The sequence below is a fragment of the Anolis sagrei genome, chromosome 1 (assembly GCF_037176765.1).
Source record: "Anolis sagrei isolate rAnoSag1 chromosome 1, rAnoSag1.mat, whole genome shotgun sequence".
NCBI classification, from domain to species: Eukaryota; Metazoa; Chordata; class Lepidosauria; order Squamata; family Dactyloidae; genus Anolis; species Anolis sagrei.
Genome location: NC_090021.1, coordinates 20,617,532 through 20,641,153, shown reverse-complemented (window position 1 = coordinate 20,641,153; position 23,622 = coordinate 20,617,532). Strand labels below are relative to the sequence as shown.

Here is a 23,622-nt window from a genome sequence, read left to right as displayed (position 1 = left end):
ATAGAGAGAGAAGATTTGCCGGCTCAGCCAATTCCCTGTCAGAGCTAATTTGACACATAGACAATCAGACTTAAATGATGGGAAAGTGTTTTCAAAAATGAAATTGAATATAGTATATATTTTGGAAAGGTGGAGTGTATATTTATCCACAAAACACCCAGGAGGTAGTTATACTGTTTGAAGATGAGAATTACACTTAAGGGCTTAACCAAAATAGAACTGCACTTTTGCCCCAAAGACGTGTACAAATCCATAAAGCTCTAAGTGATTTGGTGCTCCAGCACTCTAATGTAAACTGGAGAAAGGACAGGAAATGAAACAAGATTAGGTTGTAATGGCAGATTAATGGCCCTGCAGCTTTTGCATTCAGCAGCTCCATCTCTGCTTGTTTAAGTTTTAGAACAAGAAGTAATTGTTTGAAAGAATCTCTGGGATGGATGGGGGCGGTGGAAGAGAACACCGTTATTATCTTGTACCTACGAAAGACTTGACCTTTCAGGGCAGCGATGAATAGCAGTGGGAGAGAAAAAAATAAATAGATTTGCTTCTAAAGCTGAGCTGCTTTCTGCTTTGTGTGTGCTGGCATGTCTCGAGGACTGACACGTGTCCACTTACCAACTCAGCAATTGCTCTATTCTTTTCAAAAGAATGATTTCTCTGTATGGCTGTGCAGGGGTGTCATTAAACAGAAGAATGAAATGTTTGCAAACTTTGTCTCCATGAAAGACAAGTATAATTATATTATTGGATCTATTCTTCACACTAAATACATGCCAGAAAAAAGCGTTAAACAACTACCAGAGAACAAAGGCACTGGAGCAAGCACTTACTTTGCAAGTCAACTGAGTTGGGTCGTTTTTAAACTTGTGCACAGATGCATTTTGGCCGTTTGTCTTTGGCTTCTTCGGATGCCTGTAATGTCTAGGGCCTCACTGCCATGTTGTTCTCCCAGCAGAACCAAACCACATGGCTGCCAGTCTTGGCTATCTTCTGTTCTATTCGGGATCATGAAGTGCACGGAGAGGCTGCTGCATGCTTGCACAGGGTTCTCCAGTGAGACTGGCCTGTTGGGTCAATCAGAATAGAAGAAAGCCATGATGTGTTTTATGCAAGCTATATTTATTTAATGTGGCAAGCGCCCCCGTTGCTCAGTTGCATCCTGGCTCTAGAGAGAGGTGCTTCAGTCCGATTGCCTTGCTGCTCGCTCTCACCTTTAGCTTTTGGTTAGGCTTGGCCTTTCTCTAGCATTGAATTTTTTTTATTTTCCTACTAGCCGGCCCTTATATATGTGTTTGTGTGTATATGTATATATATATTCATATATGTGTGTGCATATTTCTGTATATGTGTGTGTGTTTCTATATATTTGTGTTTGTGTATATATATGGTTTTGCGCATGTGCTGTAATTTTTGGCTTTTAAAGTCTCTTCTGCTGTGTTTTTCAGTGTTTTTTTATGAGTGATGGTCACTTGTTGGCCCATGGAGCCCCCGGTAGCGCAGTGGGTTAAACCCCTGTGCCGGCAGGTCGCAGATTTGAATCCGGGGAGAGGCGGATGAGCTCCCTCTATCAGCTCCAGCTCCTCATGCAGGGACATGAGAGAAGCCTCCCACAAGGATGAAAAAAAACATCAAAATCATCCAGGCGTCCCCTGGGCAACGTCCTTGCAGACGGCCAATTTTCTCACACCAGAAGCGACTTGCTCCTGACACGACAAAAAAAAACCAAAACCCGTTGGCCCGATAGGTGTATTGTGTCCAAATTTGGTGTCAGTTTGTCCAGTGGTTTTTGAGTTATTTTAATCCCACGAACGAACATTACGCTTTTATTTATATAGATATTTTCTGGATTCTTTATTTAGTGGAGGTTTGAAAGTGCGGGTGAGTGTGCTTTTCTTTTAGGATGGATCTGAGCTTTGAGTCACCCTTGAGCTTCTACTAAAGTAAAGTCAAGTCAGCTTTATTCATGCCCCTTCCCATCTCCCCTTGGGGACTCAGGGCAGCTTACAACATAAATGGCAGTCATTCGATGCCATACAATACCATGTGAAAATACAAATACATAATAAATTAAATGCAGATAATTAAAATGACAATTATTGTAACAAACATGGGAACAAATCAATAAAACACACATGAAAACAGCAATTAAAAGGAGATTAAAAACCCAGTCAGTAGATTAAAACCAATAACCGTCATTGAGGTCCTGTCCATAAACCATTCATTGTGTGGCAGCCATATATTCAAGTGTCTCCATAAGCCTGGGAGCATAAGTAAGTTTTTAATTCTCTTCTGAAAGCAGAGAGCATAGGGGCTATTTTAATCTTCGAGAGAGAGAGTTCCTTTAGCTTCTTCTCTTATCTCTCCTCCCTCTTCTCTTTCATCAAAGTAGTACTTTAAAAAGATTATTGAGTCAATAATAGGAATTCCAGCAAACAGCAAAACCCCATTCTCAGAAAAACTAACCTACCTACCTGCCTACTGACCTAAACTTACGAACAATACTTAATAATTTCTGAATCATACAGGAGTGTTTTTATAATAAGGGGACATGTCTGGAGGGCTGAAGTTTGCCCATGCCTGTTCTATACACTATATTCCAATTAGCTTCCCCCAAAATCTTGGTGGATACTATTTGGGTTAGGATTACATCCAATGATCACATTATCAATCACATATATTAATAGCTGATTTGTGAAGTGATCCTGGGCCCCATCTGCACTGACTATTTAAAGGATTTTGATGCTAGCTTCAAACTGTGGTGGCTAGACAGTGAACTCCCATGAAAGCACACTAAATAAAGCCCCTAATCAATCTTCTTCAGGTTGAGGGCCACATACCATCGGGATGTGATATTTAATCCAATTAACTTGTTATTTCATTGATCTTATTGAGACTGGGGATCACACAACACCAGAATGAGAGGTAGAATTGTGCAGTTTAATTAATTGATGCATCTTTGGGCTGAGGATCCCTCACCACAAGAATGTTGTTTAATAAATGATCTTCAGACTGAGGGCCATCCTATGATCCTATGACTCACCTATACGAATGTTAAGTTTTTTTAATTAATTAATTAATTAATCTTCTTACTGAAGTCAACACAACCCTGGACTGTGAGATAGAGATGTGCAATTTAATTAATTGATCATATATCTTCAGGCTAAAGGCCACACAGTATGAATAGCTGGTGTTTAATTCATCAGTCAATAAATTCATCTTCATCTTGAGGGCCACACAACAGCGGAATGTGAGACAGAGGTGCAATTGAATTGATTAATTAATTAATTAATTAACTTTATTCATCAATCAATTGAAAGTCAGCAGATTATAGGAGTTGTCTTCATAAACCTGTCAGCAGCTTATGATACTGTAAATCATCACCTCCTCCTGAGGAAAGTGTATAATACCAAAAAGGATTACCACCTCACCTACTTCATAGGAACTCTGCTACAAAACAGGAGCTTTTTTGTTGAGTTCCGAGGTTTGAGAAGCAGATGGTGAAAACAGAACGGATTGCCTCAGCTGACTGTGCTTGCTCCATCAATGTTTAACATTTACACAAATGAGCAGCGACTGCTAGAAGGGACAGGGAGTTTCATCTATTCTGACGATCATGCCATCACCGCTCAAGCATGGAGCTTTGAAATGGTTGAACAGAAGCTCTCTGAAGCTTAAGGTGCTCTTACTGCCTATTAAAGGGGAAACTAGCTAATTCCCAATGCATCTAAAATGCAGACGTATGCTTTTCATCTTAAGAACAGGTAAGCACCTCAAACTCTGACGATTGCCTGGAAAGGAGCACTGCAGCACACCAAAATACCTGGGAGTCACTCTGGACCATGCTCTGACACACAAGAAGCACTGCTTGAATATCAAGCAAAAAGTGGGTGCTAGAAATAATATCATACGAAAGCTGACTGATACAACCTGAGGATCACAACCAGATACAGTGAATATCTCTGCCTTTGCACTTTGCTGCTGAATATGCATGCCCAGTGTGGAATACATCTCATCATGTTAAAACAGTGGATGTGGCTCTTAATGAGACATGTTGCATTATCACAGGATGTCTACACCCTACACTGCTGGAGAAATTATACTGTTTAGCCCAAGACTGGACAAAACCGGGCCCTCCAGGTGTTTTGGACTTCAACTCCCACAAATTCCCAACTCCCTACCGGCTGTTAGGAATTGTGGAAGTTGAAGTCCAAAACACCTGGAAGGTCCAAGTTTGCCCAGGCCTACACTAGAATACAATTTTTAATTAACGAGTTAAATTTCTCGAGGCTTAAAACCACACCCCACCGGAATGTAGAGTTATATCTTTGATTCACATCATTAATTACTCCATCTTCATGAGGCTGAGGCACAAGTGTTAACAAGTGCTGAAACTGACTCAGAAGATGGTTTTGAAAGGCTGCAGATTACAGTAGCAGTCTTCATAGACCTGTCAGCAGCGTATGATACTGGTAAATCGTTGTATTCTCCTGGGAAAAAATTATAATACCAAAAAGAACTACCACCTCACCTGCCTCATAGGAAATCTGCTACAAAACATGAGCTTTTTTGTTGAGTTCCAGGGCCAGAGAAACAGATGGTGAAAACAGAAGAACGGCCTGCCTCAGGGGGAGCGTGCTTGCTCCATCAATGTTTAACATTTACACAAATGATCAGCAACGGCCAGAAGGGGCAGAGAGTTTAATCTATGCTGACGATCTGTGCCATCACCACTCAAGCAGGGAGCTTCTAAATGGTTGAACAGAAGCTCTCTGAAGCTTAAGGTGCTCTTACTGCTTATTACAGGGAAAACTAGCTAATTCCCAATCCATCTAAAATGCAGATGCGTGCTTTTCATCTTAAGAACAGACAAGCACTTCAAACTCTGATGATTACCTGGGAAGGAGCATTGCAGCACACCAAAATACCTGGAAGTCACTCTGGACCGTGCTCTGATATACAAGAAGCACTGCTTGAATATCAAGCAAAAAGTGGGTGCTAGAAGTAATATACTATGAAAGCTAACTGACACAACCAGAGGATTACAACCAGATACAGTGAAGATCTCTGCTCTTGCGCTTTGCTACTCTGCTGCTGGGTACGCACGCCCAGCGTGGAATACATCTCACCACATTAAAATAGTGGATGTGGCTCTTAATGAGACATGTTGCATTATCACAGGATGTCTACGTCCAATGCTGCTGGAGAAATTATACTGCTAGGAACCGTGGGAGTTGAAGTCCAAAACATCTGGAGGGCCCAAGTTTGCCCAGGCCTGCACTAGAATGCACTGTTTAATTGACAAGTTTTCTTGAGGCTTAGAACCACACCCCATAAAAATGTGGAGTTATATATTTGATTAATTAATCCGTCTTCATGAGGCTGAAGGCCACACACTGCTCCTTAGGCGATCCCTCGTTGTCCGAGTAGGATTGTCTTCCAAGATTGGTGTACTGGCAGTGGGTCCGTAGGTGACTGTGAAGCCCTATTCTTGATCTGCATCTTCTCCCACAGTGAGGGCATTGGTTTCCAGGTGGAAGGTGGTCCCAGTTGGGGTTGGCTTGATGTGCCTTCCTCTTGGCACGTTTCTCTCTTTTGCCCTCCATTCGTGCCTCTTCAAATTCTACAGCACTGCTGGTCACAGCTGACCTCCAGCTGGAGCGCTCAAAGGCCAGGGCTTCCCAGTTCTCAGTGTCTATGCCAGAGTTTTTAAGGCTGGCTTTGAGCCCATCTTTAAATATCTTTTCCTGTCCACCAACATTCTGTTTTCCGTTCTTGAGTTCGGAGTAGAGCAACTGCATTGGGAGAACTTCCTGACTGTGAGAGCCGTCCAACAGTGGAACTCTCTGCCCCAGAGTGTGGTGGAGGCTCCTTCTTTGGAAGTTTTCAAACAGAGGCTGGATGGCCATCTGTCAGGGGTGATTTGAATGCAATATTCCTGCTTCTTGGCAGGGTGTTGGACTGGATGGCCCATGAGGTCTCTTCCAACTCTTTGATTCTATGACGGTGGTCGGGCATCAGGACGTGGCCGGTTGATGGCGGAGGTCCATTGCTTCAATGCTGGCGGTCTTTGCTTCTTCCAGCATGCTGATATTTGTGAAGCTTGTCTTCCCAAGAGATTTGCAGGATTTTCTGGAGGCAACGACACACTGCTATTATTATATTTTTGGTCGTGTCAGGAGCGACTTAAGAAACTGCAACTGCAATATAATAATAATAATAATATCCACACTGTTGAATTAACTTAGTTTACGCCTCAGTGCTATGGGATCCTGGTAGTTTGGTGAGGCACTACCATTCATTGTGAGAGAAGACCTTAGAATCAAAGAATCAAAGAGTTGGAAGAGACCTCATGGGCCATCCAGTCCAACCCCCTGCCAAGAAGCAGGAATATTGCATTCAAATCACCCCTGACAGATGGCCATCCAGCCCGTTTAAAAGCTTCCAAAGAAGGAGCCTCCACCACACTCTGGGGCAGAGAGTTCCACTGCTGAACAGCTCTCACAGTCAGGAATCACAGAATCATAGAATCAAAGAGTTGGAAGAGACCTCATGGGCCATCCAGTCCAACCCCCTGCCAAGAAGCAGGAATACTGCATTCAAATCACCCCTGATAGATGGCCATCCAGCCTCTCTTTAAAAGCTTCCAAAGAAGGAGCCTCCACCACACTCCGGGGCAGAGAGTTCCACTGCTGAACGGCTCTCACAGTCAGGAAGTTCTTCCTCGTGTTCAGATGGAATCTCCTCTCTTGTAGTTTGAAGCCATTGTTCTAGTCTCCAAGGAAGCAGAAAACAAGCTTGCTCCCTCCTCCCTGTGGCTTCCTCTCACATATTTATACATGGCTATCTTATCTCCTCCCAGCCTTCTCTTCTTCAGGCTAAACATGCCCAGCTCCTTAAGCTGCTCCTCATAGGGCTTGTTCTCCAGACCTTGCCAAACTACACCTCCCAGGACTGAAATAACATTTCAATCAGCACCTCAATTCCACAGCAATAGCTACACATTGTGGGCGTGGCTTAGCTCATGCTTAGCCCCGCCCTTCGACTAATCCCTTTGTTTACTGCAAGGTCCTTCTTGAGGTGGCTGGACAAAAGACGAGCATGCGCAGTAGGTCCTCAGCCCTGTCGCGAGCCGACTGATTTGACCGTTATTCAAATCAAGGGAGCTCGCGACAGCGCCGAGGGCTCCGTGCGCATGCTCGGCGGGGAAGCCGACGAGGAGGCGTGGCCAAGGGAGAGCACCGCCCCCGAGGAGTTTGCAGCCGCCAGTCTTGAAGTGGGAGGTGAAGGGGTAGGTTGTTTTCTTTGGTTGGAGTTCCAGGCCAACTTTGAGGCGGGTGGAAGCCTTCTTTGGCCTCTTCGCCCTCAAGCCTCCTTCTTCCATCTCTCTTGAAGCGCAACGTTGGAGAGAAGCCGGTAAAAAGGGGGAGAACGCTACTTTTAAAAAGCTTTCCTTGGAAGTGGGGCTTCTTGCTGCGTGTCTTTGGATGCCTGTGTTTACATTTCCCCTCTCACTCCTCTTTGCATTTGGAAATGAGTTATTTTAAAAAACTTTTTTGTTTCCACAGGTTTTGGAGTTTTAGTCAAATGTTTTGCAGTCTTGAATGGTTTGATATTATATGTCAGTTTGTTTAATATTATGTTGTATTTTACTGGACTTGTTTTACTATTGTGTTGCATAGTTTAATAATACTAATAATAATAATAATAATAATAGTAATAGTAATTTTGTATTGTCGAAGGCTTTCATGGCCGGAATCACTGGGTTGTTGCAGGTTTTTTCGGGCTATATGGCCATGGTTTAGAGGCATTCTCTCCTGACGTTTCGCCTGCATCTATGGCAAGCATCCTCAGAGGTAGTGAGGTCTGTTGGAACTAGGAAAATGGGTTTATATATCTGTGGAATGACCAGGGTGGGACAAAGGACTCTTCTCTGTTAGAGCTAGGTGTGAATGTTTCAACTGACCACCTTGATTAGCATTTGATGGCCTGGCTGCGCCTGGGGCAAACTTTTGTTGGGAGGTATTTATTTATTTATTTATTTACGGCGCTTATATGCCGCCCTTCTCACCCCGAAGGACTCAGAGCGGCTTACAATATATATTTTCATACAATATATTATATTATTAGCATAGTACAATATCAGTATATATTACTATATTGAACTATACCATTATATTGTAATATTATTAGTAATATTCCATCTGAACATGAGGAAGAACTTCCTGACTGTGAGAGCCGTTCAGCCGTGGAACTCTCTGCCCCGGAGTGTGGTGGAGGCTCCTTCTTTGGAAGCTTTTAAACAGAGGCTGGATGGCCATCTGTCAGGGGTGATTTGAATGCAATATTCCTGCTTCTTGGCAGAATGGGGTTGGACTGGATGGCCCATGAGGTCTCTTCCAATTCTTTGATTCTATGATTGATTTATTTATTTATTTACTTTGCTTATATACCGCTGTTCTCAGCCCAGGGGCGACTCACGGTGGTGTACAACATAGGAACAACAAAATTCAAGACATAGTATAAAAACAATTCTCGCCCCAGAGTGGCTGTTGGTGCTGGGGAAGGGGCGCTGATGTCACAGGGGACAAGATGGCAATGTCCTCCTGGCTCCCCTTCTATTGAATTATTATTATTATTACTAGTATTATATTGTATTACATAATATTATAAATATTATATGTATATACAATATACTATATTATATTATTAGTAAAGACAATAATAAGTTTGTTTCCTCTCTGTTGTTGTGCTGTTGCAGTTTTAGAGTTTTTTAATACTGGTAGCCAGATTTTGTTCATTTTCATGAGAGCACCTGATGAACTAACCTCCTGGACACAGCGTATTATTTGAGAACACAGAAATGCTGGACCACTCTCACAACCACCATGTCAGACTACACAGAGAAGCCATTGAAATACACAAGCATGTGGACAATTTCAACAGAAAGGAGGAAACCATGAAAATGAACAAAATCTGGCTACCAGTATTAAAAAACTCTAAAATTGCAACAGCACAACAACAGAGAGGAAACAAACAAGGACATCTAATCACCTCTCAACAAAAGTTTGCCCCAGGCGCAGTGAGGCCATTGTATGCTAATCAAGGTGGTCAGTTGAAACATTCACACCTAGCTCTAGCAGACAAGAGTCCTTTGTCTCACCCTGGTCATGCCACAGATATATAAATCCTTTTGCCTAGTTGCAACAGACCTCACTACCTCTGAGGATGCTTGCCAAAGTGCAGGCGAAACGTCAGGAGAGAATGCCTCTAGACCATGGCCATATAGCCCGAAAAAACCTACAACTACCCAATAGTCATTTTATTGATTAGCCCTTAGGCCATATCACAATATCAAACAAAACAACACGACTTGATAAGACTTGATCACAGTCCACGTAGTAAGTTAAAATAAGACACTTATAATAATGCAGTAAATAAATATAATATATGATAAATCTGAGTATATACATATTTCCTTATCACCCCTACAATTTACCCCGATCAGCCCCTACATATGTGATTACGTATTGTTTTGTTTAAATACAGAGCTACCAGTATTAAAAAACTATAATTACAACAGCACAACAACAGAGAGGAAACAAACTAGGACATCTAATCACCTCTCAACAAAAGTTTGCGCCAGGCACTGTCAGACCATTATATACTAATCAAGGTGGTCAGTTGAAACATTCACACCTAGCTCCAGCAGACAAGAGTCCTTTGTCCCACCCTAGTCATTCCACAGATATATAAACCCTTTTCCCTAGTTCCAACAGACCTCACTACCTTTGAGGATGCTTGCCATAGATGCAGGCGAAACATCAGGAGAGAATGCCTCTGGACCATGGCCATACAGCCCGAAAAAGCCTACAACAACCCAGTGATTCCAGCCATGAAAGCCTTCGACAATACATTAAATACAGAGCTGTTTTATAAGTTACTAGCTGTCCCCTGCCACGCGTTGCTATGGCCTATTGTATGTATATGTGTTTTGTGTGTGTATGTGTGTATATATGTGGTTTTGCGCATGTGTTGTAATGTATTTTTTAATTTTTGTCTTTTAAGTCTATACCGCTGTGTTTTCCAGTATTTTATGAGTGATGGTCCCTTGTTGGCCTGATAGGTGTATTGTCTCCAAATTTGGTGTCGATTTGTCCAGTGGTTTGTGAGTTATGTTAATCCCACAAACGAACATTACATTTTTATTTATATAGATTTTTGGGTCTTGGCCCCACATAAAATATGTTGTTCTGATGTGAGATTCCCAATACATTGTCCGTTTGATATATGGACCAAGGTAGAAGTCTCTCACCTTCTGATACAATTTACAATCAAATACTATGTGTGCTATATCCTCAATAATATATATCCTTAATAATAATAATAGTAATAGTAATAGTAATAATTTATTTATAACCCACCCTATCTCCCTGAGGGGACTCAAGGCGGTTTCAAACAAAAATAACAAAAAGGTAAACATTCAGTGCCGGAAATAGACAAAGCAACAAATCAGATCATGGCAATGGATAAAACAATCTTAATATGAACTTATAAAACACTAAACTAACCAAAAAATAACCAGAAATTAGACTTACATAAATATTAACACATCACACACATTTATGCTATTTTATCATAATTTTAATTATTTTACTATACCATAGTTTTGAGTTTTATTTTTTCTTCCTTCTCTACATCTATATAATTTCATATACAGATCTGTATATCTATATATAATATGTACACCTGTTGATAGACTATAACAGGCATGAGCACACTTTGGCCCTCCAGGTGTTTTGGACTTCAACTGCCCTTGCGCTTTGCTACTCCAGTGTGGAATACATCTCACCATGCTAAGACAGTGGATGTGGCTCTTAATGAGACATGTCACATTATCACTGGATGTCTACACAGTATGCCGCTGGAGAAATTATACTGTTTAGCTCAGGCCTGAGCAAATTTGGGCCCTCCAATGTTTGGACTTCAACTCCCACAATGCCTAACAGCTTTGAGGTGGGTTACAAAACAATTAATGGAATATTTTGGATTTTGAAATTCTAAATCAAATACTCAAATAGTAATAGAGTGAATGTATTTTGCAAGATAAACGGTTTTTATTGTTTTACTTGTAAAGAGCCATAGATCTTGATGTTGCCACATAAATACAGTAAACTCTCAGTTAACTGTAACTGTCAGCTAGAACTCTGAAGCAATGGGCAAAAAATCAAATAATATTGCATTCACAAAGCTGTTTTTATAATGTAAAACTGTTTCATTACATTTTTCTTTATCTGTTTTAATTTGCTTTTAATTACTGCTTTTCAATATTGATATTAAGTCTATATCGAGTTTATGGTATCGTATGGGTTATAGTATTAGACCTATTTTAATAGTGACTCTCAATCAAACAAAGTCCATTTATCCAGCATCTACCAGTCTCCACAGGTGTTGGTTAACTGAGAGTCTACTATCAATTATCATCCACACACATCCGTGAAAAGAGAAAGAATATTGGGTTTAAATTTCAGGAAACCTGAAGAAGCTCATCTATAATATTTTCATTTTACAGTTTTAACAGTATTCAAGATACATTTTCTGAGTATAAAGTGTGTATATTATACTATATTGGATAGGGATGCTGTGCTCTGGTTCAAATTGCCCCTGGAAAACTCTTCATTGATTCCCTAGAGTAAATTCAATAGAACAGAGTGCAGCTTACATGTAAATAAATGGAATAAAAGTTTACACTTTTGATTTGTAAAAGCAGCCCTGCTATTACAAAAGCAGCCAATTTTCTTCTTGTGTATCATGTTTGCTTTGTTTAAACAGAGCATCCAAATAATCTGAAATCAAAATGTATTGATTAATTTGACACTATTTTAATGGTGGGTTTAAATGAAGCCAATGTAAAACAATGCCTAATAGTTAGTGATTTTGAGTTCTTGACTTTCCTGGAAAGGTGCAATATTAATAATAATAATAATAATAATAATAATAATAATGTATTTAAAGGGCTCTTTGTTTCAGATTCCCTGTTTGTTGTATATATGCTTTGTAAAGCTGGACTTGTCACATGTACCCATACAGAAGAAATAAGTTACATTCTCTTTAGTCTTTGTTTTCTTTTACCTTTGATGGAGGCTTTCATTTTGTTCCATAACATCCTCGTCTGAACAACATCACTAGTTACTTTTTAATTTTTATTCTGGATCAGTTGGTATGGAATGAATTCCTTCAGTTCCTATTTTCACAATAGCGAGAAGTAATTTGAATCTTTAGCTTGGGCCACTAAGGGTGCAGATTTCATATTGGTTGTTTGTTAGTTCTAATCTGAATGTTTAATCAATATGTTGTCCTTTTAACCACAATGTTTTAATCAGTATGTTGTTCTGACAGTTTTGCAGGGATTAATATTAAGAAAATTGAATTTTTTTAATGCTACAGATTCATGTAATGGATTCAAACTGCAGGAAAAGACGTTCAAATGTCAGGAAACGAACTTTTTGATGGGAAGAGCTTGGTTCGATAGTGGAATATGCTGCCTCAAAGTGTGGTGCAGTCTCGGTCTCTGGGGGCTTTCAGAGGCTGGATGGTCAACTGTTGGGAGAGCGCTGATTGTGTATTTCTACATGGCGGAATTGGGTTGGACTGGACAACCTGGAGGGTCTCTTCCAACTCTATGATTTTGTGATTAAAGGCAAAAGTATTGGAGGCTAAACTATTTAATCGTCTTGAACTATAGACCCAAAACTGTGATAGGTTTACCTTAGGTATGGTTGAAATTGATTCTTAAATATTTTCTATAGTTTTACTTGTTTTTACAGTATGTGGTATATATTATTGTTTTTGGAAGCTGCATATACATTAAATAAATAAATATTAGGTTGAAATGACTTGAAGGCGTACCACAGCAAAAGTGATGATCAACACAACCTTTGATCAAAAGAGGAAGAAAGGAGATTAGAGATGTTGTTTCAAAAGAACATGAATGGTTTCTTGCTCATTAGGGTCAGGAGTCTGAACTATGTATGCCTGATCCAATATTCCTCCCCACTAGATGATATTAGGTTTTTACATTATGTTGCATTCCATCCTTAAGCTTGTGGTCTGTTATATATTGCTGTACTAAAGCATTTTAAATGATTTGGAGTTCCATGTACCTTTTTGAAGATCATGCAAGACTGTGCCAAATGGTGAGCCATAGAACAAACAACTCTGTGGCTACATGACGTCAGGTTTTGACTGGCAGAATACAAATCCTGGGGCTCAGTTCTCAGCTGGCACAAAGCTTGCTGTGGTTGATGGCACTGGAAAAGTTTTGCCTGCAAAGCCTCCAAGTCAGCTATTTAAAATGCCAAGGAGGGGAGATTTTAGAATGTCTGCATCCCACTAACACATTTTGAGGATATCGGAACATATGACTCAGTTTGGTTAGATCTTGTTCCTTCTTCACAAAATGCACAGCTTCTATTCCACTGATTTGGAAAAGGCTGAGATTCTAAGACAGGCTTTTTTGTTCTAGTGGTTATACTGTAAGTAGTCTGCATTGTTTTTTGCCAACCAAGATTTATGGTGGTTACAACTGGAGAAATGACTATGTTATTGATTGCTGAATAACATTCCTAACTTGGATTTCCAGTGACCAAGCTCTTGGCCACCTTTATTAGGTCATTTTGGAACTTACTGTTTATTCTTATTTCCCCTTTTTTACTGTTTGTGGCAGCCTTGACTGTTGCTTTGGCTGTTGCAAATACAGACAGTCCCCGAGTTACAAACATCCAACTGGTAAATGACTCATAGTTAAGAACGGGGGTGAAACAGCAGGAAGTGAGAGAAATCTACCCCTTGAAAGGGAAATTCACTTCTCTAAGAGTTATGATGGGGACAACATCAACTCTATCTATTGTTTTATACTTTGAAGGAAAAATCTTGGTAACTTCTCCTTGCACCCTAGTACTTATGCTGCAAGATATATTCAGAGATTAACTCTCACTGTTTATAGTTTGTAATGTGCATGAAGATGGAATTTTTATGTTAAAACCATGCATTCAATTATAGATATTGGTTTATTTATTGAAAATTAGTTCAGATACTTTCGTTTCAATACTTTAGATCGGATCGAGCAAAAGGTCAATCAGGATCTACTGGGAATTCACCGGATTATTGTAGTAGATCAACAAGGATTTCTAGCACCTATTTGTTTAACAGCAGCAGCAAGTTTACTTCTGCCCAAATTAAAGTGCTTAATATAGAAATTTTGATTTAACCAAGAGTGGAAAGGTCTAGTCTGTTCAGATTCTGAAAACAAAATGATACCCTGGACTCAGAATGTGCTTGTTAGCACCTCCTTTCTTAATTTTAAGTGTTTGCCTTTTAAGTGTCTTGTTTTGGTTAGTAGATGTTGCCGTTATAGAAAAAACAAATTATTGAAGTCTGCTCACTGTTGCTTTAGATTCTAGGCAAGCAGCCTTCCTCTGTTGTGAAAGCATTCACATTCCTATCATTTTTTGTCCCATTAGCAAGGGTTCACTGAACCCTCCTGCTAAGTAAAATGAATCAAAGTCTGTGTGAATGGTAATCCAAGCTGTTGGGGCCAAAGCATTGCTTTTGAGACGTGTAAATGTATAAATGAGCCGTTCCCAGAAAAACACCCAGTTCCTGGATTCAGATGTCCCTAATTAGGATAACACTTCATCCTTCTAACCTGCTGTACCTCCCATTTGCCTATACACTAAAAACGATGGAACTGAAAACTCACTGGTTGTGATTCAGGACCCTCACTGGTCTGTCTGTAATGCTGGGAGAAGAATTTAAAGCCTTTAACCAGATTCATTAAGCACTATTCCCAGCACTATTTCATCATTTCATTATACGGGAACAGCAAATACCCAGAAGGAGTGCAGGTGGGTGTAATATGTTAGGGAAATTATGTGTGTTGGAGTTAAAATCTCCACTCCTTCCCTTAATACTTTCATCTAATTTCACAGAAACATTGTGTTGGAAGAAATCACAAGGGCCATCTACTCCAAACATTTGGCATGTACTAATACACAATCAAAACACCCCTGACAACTTTCATTAAAAAAAACAAACAAACTCCAAAGAAGGAGATTCCATCACATGTTGAGACAGTAGATTTAAACAGCTCTTACGATCAGGAATGTTTTCTTTATTTTAGGTGGAAACTTTTTTCTTGTAGTTTCAATCCATTGCTCCATGCCCTGGTCTCTGGAAAAGCTGAAAGCAGCATCTTGTGTGACATCCTTTCAAATATAGCTATGATGTCCCTTTTTAGCCTTCCCCTTTGCAGACTAAACATACCCAGCTTTCTAAGCTGTTCTTCACAGGGAATGATTTCCAGACCCTTTACTATTTTGATTTCTGTCCCCTGGACATGTTCCAGCTTGTGAATATCCTTCTTGAATTGTGATACTCAGAACTGGACACAGTATTCCAGTTGAGGTCTGACCAAAGTAGAATAGAGTGGTACTATTACATCCCTCAATATACTCCTGGGAATCACAACCAGATACAGTGAAGACATCTGCTTTTGAGCTTTGCAATGCATTGACATGTCCGGCCCATCCTCTGTTCGGATATCAGCCAGCATGCCAACAACTTAAATAAAGAAACAGCTTCTTAACATCTACAGAGATACTTGCAGGAACACCTCAGCATGTGAGAGTCCAAAAGTGGCAGGTAAAAACCCGAAACCTCAAATCAGTGGCTGATACTGGATGAGAAATGTCCTGGGCACACAGAAGACTGGGCGACTTGGAAGGTGCTGAACAGACTATGCTCTGGTACCATGAGATGCAGAGACAATCTTAAGAAATGGGGCTATAAAGTGGAGTCCATGACATGCAAGTGTGAAGAAGAGCAAACCACAGACCACTTCCTACAATGCAGTTTTAGCCCTGCCACATGCACAATGGAGGACCTTCTTATTGTGACACCAGAGGCAAAGTGGCCAGCTTCTGGTCAAAGGAAATTTAGCATCATGCCAAGTTTTTAACTTTGCAGTTTTTTATACATTATAACTATATTTTCAATTTGCTTCTGGCACGATAAACAAATAGCCTAAAATTGCTTTGGCTCTATGGTCATTTTTATCTTTTTAAAAATGGAATATCCTTTTCTCCTCTTTTACATTTAATTTGGGTTTTGTGATGTTTCATTCCATTTCCAAAATAAGCAGACTGTTTATATCTAAGTAATATCATCACACAATACAGCTTACTGGTGATTTCCCCTCCCTTTATTGAGATTAAACATCCTCCTTTTCTGGGCAGTTAAAACACTTAGGATTTTCTTTTTAAATTTAAAACTTGAAGAAAATTGTTATTTGTGACTAACTCTTGAAATACTTATAATTTGGTAGACATTAAGTCAGCAAGATATTTGCCCGTGATTATTACTGCATGGAACTTTCTGAAGTGTTTTGCTTTTTAAAGAAGATTTTCTTTGTTTTGCAAGTTGTGATGGGGGAAAAAAGCAAATATGATTCAGTATAAATAGTTGTGGTTAGAAAAGAGGATAAAAATAGTTTGTTGTTGAAGAGTATAGCCAGAAACTGAACTTAAGCAATACTTGGAATGTAAATCAAGCTAGCAGGAAATTCCAAGTGCAGCCTGGCATTTTGTCCTCATTTAACATGTGGATGTGAACTTTTTACCCTTTCTCGATAATAACGGAGGAACTGAGTTCCTCTGAAGTCCTTGAATGTAGCAAAACTTTCACTGAAATGATGTTAGTAGCTTGGTATCTAAGGAGAGTTGGGTTCAATCCACAGCTTTGTCTATTGCAGATTGGTGACTAGACAAGAACTTTGGAGTGCAGTGTTCCACTATACAGATGACACTCAACTCTCCCTTTCCTGTTTACCTCCAAGGAATCTCTTCTGTACTAAATAAGTGCCTGCCGTCAATAATAGTCTTTATGAGGCCAACAAACTGAAACTTAAATTCAGTCAAGACAGAAGTTTACCTGGTTAGCCATAAAGCAAATCAGGGAATAGGAATTCACACAGTGTTAGATGAGATTAACCTTTCATGAAATCTCAAGTTTTCAGCTTTGGCATACTCCTAGATGTTTGCACAGTTAAAACTAGCGCAATACTTGTGCCTATTCCTTGAGAGGTCAGATCTGGCTAGAGTGACATATACTGTGATTGTGTTCTGTTTGGATTGCTGTAATTGCTTCATGTGGGATTGTCTTTGAGAAGTGTGTGGCAACTTCAGTGGATCCAAAATTGACTTGGGCTGATTACAGGGATCGTATAACTTCCTTGTTGAAACAGCTTCACTGGCCAATAATCCATCCCCAGGCACAATTCAAAGTGCTGGTTATAAGCTTTAAAGCCCTGTCTGGCTTGGGCCCACACTACACAAGCAAGCCTGAGTTTTAAAATTTTCAGGGGAAGGCTTTTTCCTGGGTCCCAAGTTCATCATGACCACATTTGGTGAGCCTTCTTGGGCTCCTTCGAGGATATACAACTCCCACCTTTAGGAGGTCTGATAAGTCACAGGCCATATCTTTTTATTTAGGCAGGATCTTGATTGATTTTAACCATATGGCGGAACAGTATTGAATCTTTGATGTTTTCAATTATGTTTGATCATACTTTAAATTAATCTTGACTATCCGGTTGTAATAGTACTGGTTTTTTTTTTAACTTTTGTAATATGGAATTTTAGCTAACATCTATTTTGATTTATTTTAAGCCTCCCTGGAGAGAGAAAGATGGGGTTTACCTTAAATGAATTAATGCAGATATGGTATCTTAACTGAAATGCTGCAGAGCCATTAGCTAAACTATACAGTGTGAAAGGATGCTGTGTTTCAGGTATGTAATGTATAGTGTGTGTACATCTGTGACCCTGATGTTACCATTTGGGATGAAATACTCTGCTTTCTTAAGTGGCTGGTTGTTCACATATACACACACATATATATGCTGTTGTCTACAGCCTTTTATGGTGTCCCCAAATCTGCTCTGGCAGATTTCCGAGCCGCATACAGCACTGTGGAGATGCTATGCAATGGGGAATATTTTCCCGTCTTAATTTCCATTGATGGAAGGCAGTCCTTCAGCAGAATGGGACTGTTGTATTCGGCAGCAGGAGTTTACAGTATACCACAAAAATCCCATGATGTAAAAATGCCTACAAAGCTAATTTTTATGGCATAGACATCTACCAAGAAACCGTGACAAAATAAAATTCTTTGCTGTAATGTATATGGAATAAAAGACATAATCAGATGACACATTTAGAAAAGTCCAGTATGTGAAGTAGCTTTTAAACTGGTATGTCTTCCACATGAAATTGAGTCTGTACATTTTTAATAATGCATCCTTTGGCCATTTGAGTGCCAAATCTCACTCCTACATTTTTATCTTAGAAAAGGGCCAGTGCAGTCACCTCTTGCAGGAAAATAACCATGGGCAGATTTTTAATTGGAATTATTTAGTGGGCAGTTGTATTTCTTTTCTTTCGTGTCCTTGTCCTCAGGATTAAGGAATTGGACTTCAACAAGTGTCTGGCTGACTGTTGCTTTGCAGAACGCTAATCAGACAATTGCCTATTTTTTAAAACATGCAAAAATATCACAAGCACATATCTGAAGTACGCTTTGATTGTATGCTTGGGGATAGTGAGGCAAAGAAACTCCATGATTGGGTCATTACTTGTGCCAGTTTGAGACCTAATGATTAAATTATGTATCATATTGTAATTATGCAAAAGCAAGCATTTGTGGCTGGCATGAACTGCTTTTATTTTTCTTCTCTGTGAACTTGCACAAGTGCCTGGTTCAGTATCTCAAAATTCAGTATTCTATGTGTTTGAAAGCATAGATCTTCACTCAGTGTTGGATGAGTTATGCAATTCTGTTTTCATACTGGGACTTCCTTTCCCTTGTGTGTCTCACCAGTTCCATATAGTCTTCCAACCTTCCAAAGTGGATTTTAGATGGGCACAAGGGCTGTAGAAGTCAGAGTTTATTTTCCAAAAGGATGCTGGACACTATGGGATAAAACTATAAATTGCAATTAATAACAGTCTCTCTGAATTTATCTGAGACATTTTGTGTACCTTATTTGGCAGACTTGATGCTGAGCAGGTCTGTTGAATTCAAGGATGAAAGTTGTGTTTCCCTAATGCTGGCTCCACATTACTCTAACAAAACTTCATGATGCAATAAGTTGCTGTTCTAATGCAGGAGCAGTGAAGAAAATACGGCATGTGGGACTTAAAATGGTTCATGAAATCAGAAGGAATGAAAACTGCTCCGTTTAATAAGATGGGGCAGCATGTGTGTTAATCTTTACACACTAGTCCTAACACACAGATTTCCGCCTTGACATATGTTAGCACATGCGGTGTCTAAAATTACAAACATGTGGAACCAGCTCTTCAGAAGGGCTACAGGAAGTAGTTTTTGTAAAACAGGAAAATCTGTTAAGTGTATATCAGCATGCAAATTATAATGATCCGACTTTGAGTTTGGTTGAAGTCAAGGGTAGATAATTCATTTTTACTATGTTCAAATAATTTCCAATTATTTGGCAAACTGATTTAGCTTCTTTAGGAATTTTCAAATTGTGCATTAGGTTCCAGTTTTTCAAAAATTTCTCCAGATAAATATCACCATATGACAATTGCTATGGAATTTAAACATTGGAAGAAGTACATAAAGTTTATGTTTGTTATCTCAAGAACATTGAATATGTGTAATGCCATTAGTACTACAGCTATATTATGTTGCATCCTTTTGAAATTTAAAAGGATAATTCATTTGTTAGAAATGTTGAAGCCGTAGGAGACAAAAACATTGGAAATCAGAAATTTTCAGGGGAAAAAGTTAAATTGCAATGTTTGCAACCTTTACAAATTCAAAATCATTTTGTTAATTGTCTTGCTAGTGAGTACAGTTCTATAAAACCATATAATACTGGTATAGTCAGTAAATGAAGTAGATATGTTTGTGGCATAGTTTCTTTGACAAAACAGTTGGCACCAGAGTAAGTCTTGCATGAGTAAATAAAAACATTTTGAACCTTCTAGAAGTCACTTAAAACCTTTTCCCAAAATGCATCTAAGGATGATTTTTCCTCCCATCAGCACCTGCTTTTCTTATGGTTTCCATTTTTGTGGCCAAGCAGCTCTGTCATTTTTAACATGCTAGGTTTATCTGCTCTTATTTATTTATTTATTTATTATTTGCATTTGTTAACCGCCACTCTCAGCCCGAAGGCGACTCGTGGCGGTGTACAGAACATAGAACATAAAGACAACAATTACAGTAAATCAGAATCATAACACACATCTTACTAACATACAGCTAATTAAACTAAAAATCCGCTTCGTCTTATTTGGGTCATAATCAGTCTCGTAGTCATGGTCCATTCCGGTGGTCATTCCAAGAAAACATAGCACTTAATTGAAGGCCTTTTCGAAGAGCCAGGTTTTCAGGCCCTTACGGAAGGCTATGAGGGAAGGCGCCTGTCTAACTTCAGCAGGGAGGGAGTTCCACAGCCGGGGGGCCACCACCGAGAAGGCCCGCTCTCTAGTCCCCGCCAAACGTGCCTGTGAGGCAGGCGGGACCGAGAGAAGGGCCTCCCCGGATGATCTCAAGGTCCTCGTGGGCTCGTAGGCCGAGATGCGGTCTGCAAGGTATTTTGGGCCGGAACCGTTTAGGGCTTTGTAGGTTAGCACCAGCACCTTGAATTGGGCCCGGTAGCTGATCGGCAGCCAGTGGAGCTGGGACAGCAAGGGCGTTGTGCGCTCCCTGCGTCCCGCTCCGGTTAACAACATGGCTGCCGCACGCTGGACTAGCTGAAGCTTCCGGGCCGTCTTCAAGGGCAGCCCCACGTAGAGAGCGTTGCAGTAGTCGAGGCGGGATGTGACCAAAGCGTGTACCACCGTGGCCAAGTCAGACTTCCCAAGATACGGGCGCAGCTGGCGCACGAGCCGAAGCTGTGCAAATGCTCCCCTGGTCACCGCTGAAACCTGGGGATCCAGGCTCAGCGATGAGTCCAGGGTCACACCCAAGCTGCGAACCTGCGCCTTCAAGGGGAGTGCGACCCCGTCCAGCACAGGCTGTAACCCTATACCCTGCTCGGCCTTGCGACTGACCAGGAGTACCTCTGTCTTGTCTGGATTTAATTTCAGTTTGTTCGCCCTCATCCAGACCGTCACAGCGGCCAGGCACCGGTTCAGGACTTCGACAGCCTCCTTAGTAGCAGGTGGGAAGGAGTGACAGAGTTGGACGTCATCTGCGTACAGGTGACACCGCACCCCGAAACTCCGGATGATCTCACCCAGCGGCTTCATGTAGATGTTAAACAGCATGGGGGACAGTATGGAGCCCTGAGGAACACCACAGGTCAAAGGCTGTGGTGTTGAACAGGAGTCCCCCAATAACACCTTCTGGGTACGACCCTCCAGAAATGACTGGAGCCACCGCAAAGCGGTGCCCCCGAGGCCCATCTCTGCAAGGCGTCCCAGAAGAATACCGTGGTCGCCGGTATCGAAGGCCGCTGAGAGGTCCAGAAGCACCAACAGGGACACACTCCCCCTGTCTAGCTCCCGGCGGAGATCATCCACTAAGGCGACCAAGACCGTCTCGGTACCATGTCCCGGTCTGAAACCAGACTGTGCCGGATCCAGATAATCCGTGTCTCTCAAGAATACCTGGAGTTGTGAGGCCACCACGCTTTCCATGACTTTGCCCAAAAAGGGAAGATTGGAAACAGGCCGAAAGTTGTCAAATTTAGTGGGGTCCAGTGATGGTTTCTTCAACAGCGGCTTTATAATAGCCTGTTTTAGGCTCGCTGGAATCGTGCCTTCCCGAAGGGAGGCATTAACCACCACCGTTACCCACTCGGCCAATCCCCCTCTGGCTTCTTTCAGAAGCCAGGATGGGCAGGGGTCTAGGATGGACGTGGTAGGCCTCATTCCTCCAAGTATCTTGTCCACATCCTCGGGTTTCACAAACTGAAAGGAATCCATCAAAACAGGACAAGCAGGTGCTTGTGTCACATCCACAGAGACTGCATTTAATGTGGCGTCTAGCCCAGAACGGATCAAAGCGACTTTGTCTGCAAAGAACCGAGCAAATGCTTCACAGCGCGTGTCCGAGTTGTCAGGGCTCCCACCTGAGATAGGGGGAGTTAAAAGACCTCTGACAATCCGAAACAACTCCGCCGGACGGTTTTTTGCAGACGCAATAGTAGCCGCAAAGGAAGTTTTCTTTGCGGCTTTTATTGCCGCGGCATATGCCCTTAGAAAGGACACAGACCGTGCTCGATTTGGCTCGCTTGGGTCCGAGCGCCACACGCTCTCTAGTTCCCTCTTCCTTCGCTTCATCGCTGCCAGCTCCTCAGTGAACCAAGGAGCTGGTTTAGCTCGGTTACTTGAGAGGGGACGTTCCGGAGCGATCCTGTCAATTGCCCTGGTCATCTCCCCATTCCAGAGAGCGACCAAGGCCTCGACATGGTCGCCTACCGAGGTGGCGGGAAAATCCCCAAGAGCCGTCAGGAATCCGTTCGGATCCATAAGCCTCCTGGGCTCTCCCCTTTTCTCTCTGTTTAGCTGTTCAAACATCACCATCATCGTCATAGGCCATCAGTTGTGGCTTAGTATGATCGTCTTCCAAGGGTAGAGTCTTGCTGGTGGCTCTGAAAGTGATTGTAGAGACTTACTCTGGATCTGTATATTCTTTCGCAGTGAGGACATCAATTTCCAGATGGAAGGTGGTCCCAACAAGTGTTGTTTTGACGCACCATCCTCTTGACACATTTCTCCCTTTCTCTCTCCATTTGTGCCTCTCTGAAATCCACAGCACAGTTGGTAACAGCTGACCTCCAGTTAGATATCAAGTTATCAAGATTTACTAACTATTTTGAGCCAGAAACAAATCTAACAAATAACTTGGCAAATGGAGAATACTTTATTAGGCTTTATGTTGCAATGTCTCCATCTTGTGAATGACTGAGGCTAAGGGCTTTTTGTGCACTGGGAGAGGCATCTAGCAGTGTTTCCCATCCTTTCAAGTGGTAAGGGTTTCATTCATGCTTTCAAGGTGGCAGAGAGATAATGATTTCAAATTGGGTCCACCTGTACATACTACAGAAAGCCTACAGAAAACCATGGTGTGCAAAAGATGTTAATGGAAAAAGGCTTTCCTTAAGACATATTTCAGTGACAGAAATGACAAGAGATAGACAGTTACTGTGTTACAACTAAGAAAATAAAATTATGTGAAAAAACAAGCTTTGAAATCGCATCCATGGGTATTTGTATTCAACATAGCTTGGAACAGGTAATTCAAGGAAGAGAAAATATTTGTCTTTTCCTTACAAGTGATTCTTGTAAATAATTGTGTATGAAGTCATGGTTTTTCCCCATAAATTTATTTTACAATTTGGAATTGATGTTACCAGCAATATCAGTTATGAAGGATATTGAGAACTGGTGCACATATCTATGTTATATGTATGAATTTGTTTCAGCATTGTAACTATAACCTGTTGATGTTTATACTTGGAACTTCTCCAGTTTGTGTACAGCCAATTTCTCAGGTTGTTTAAAGGCTTGAAATTTATCTAAACATGTAATG

The 23,622-nt window shown here is 40.9% G+C and overlaps 1 protein-coding gene across 1 annotated transcript in view; it reads left to right on the top strand.

Annotated features, from left to right (window-relative positions):
- The first annotated feature begins 7,285 nt into the window (after positions 1 to 7,285).
- STON1 (stonin 1) overlaps positions 7,286 to 23,622 on the top strand; it is a 30,392-nt gene continuing 14,055 nt past the window's right edge. Inside the window, exon 1 of the mRNA XM_060754549.2 lies at positions 7,286 to 7,413. The gene's annotated coding sequence lies outside the window, so the exon portion shown is untranslated. The remainder of the gene's footprint in view (positions 7,414 to 23,622) is intronic.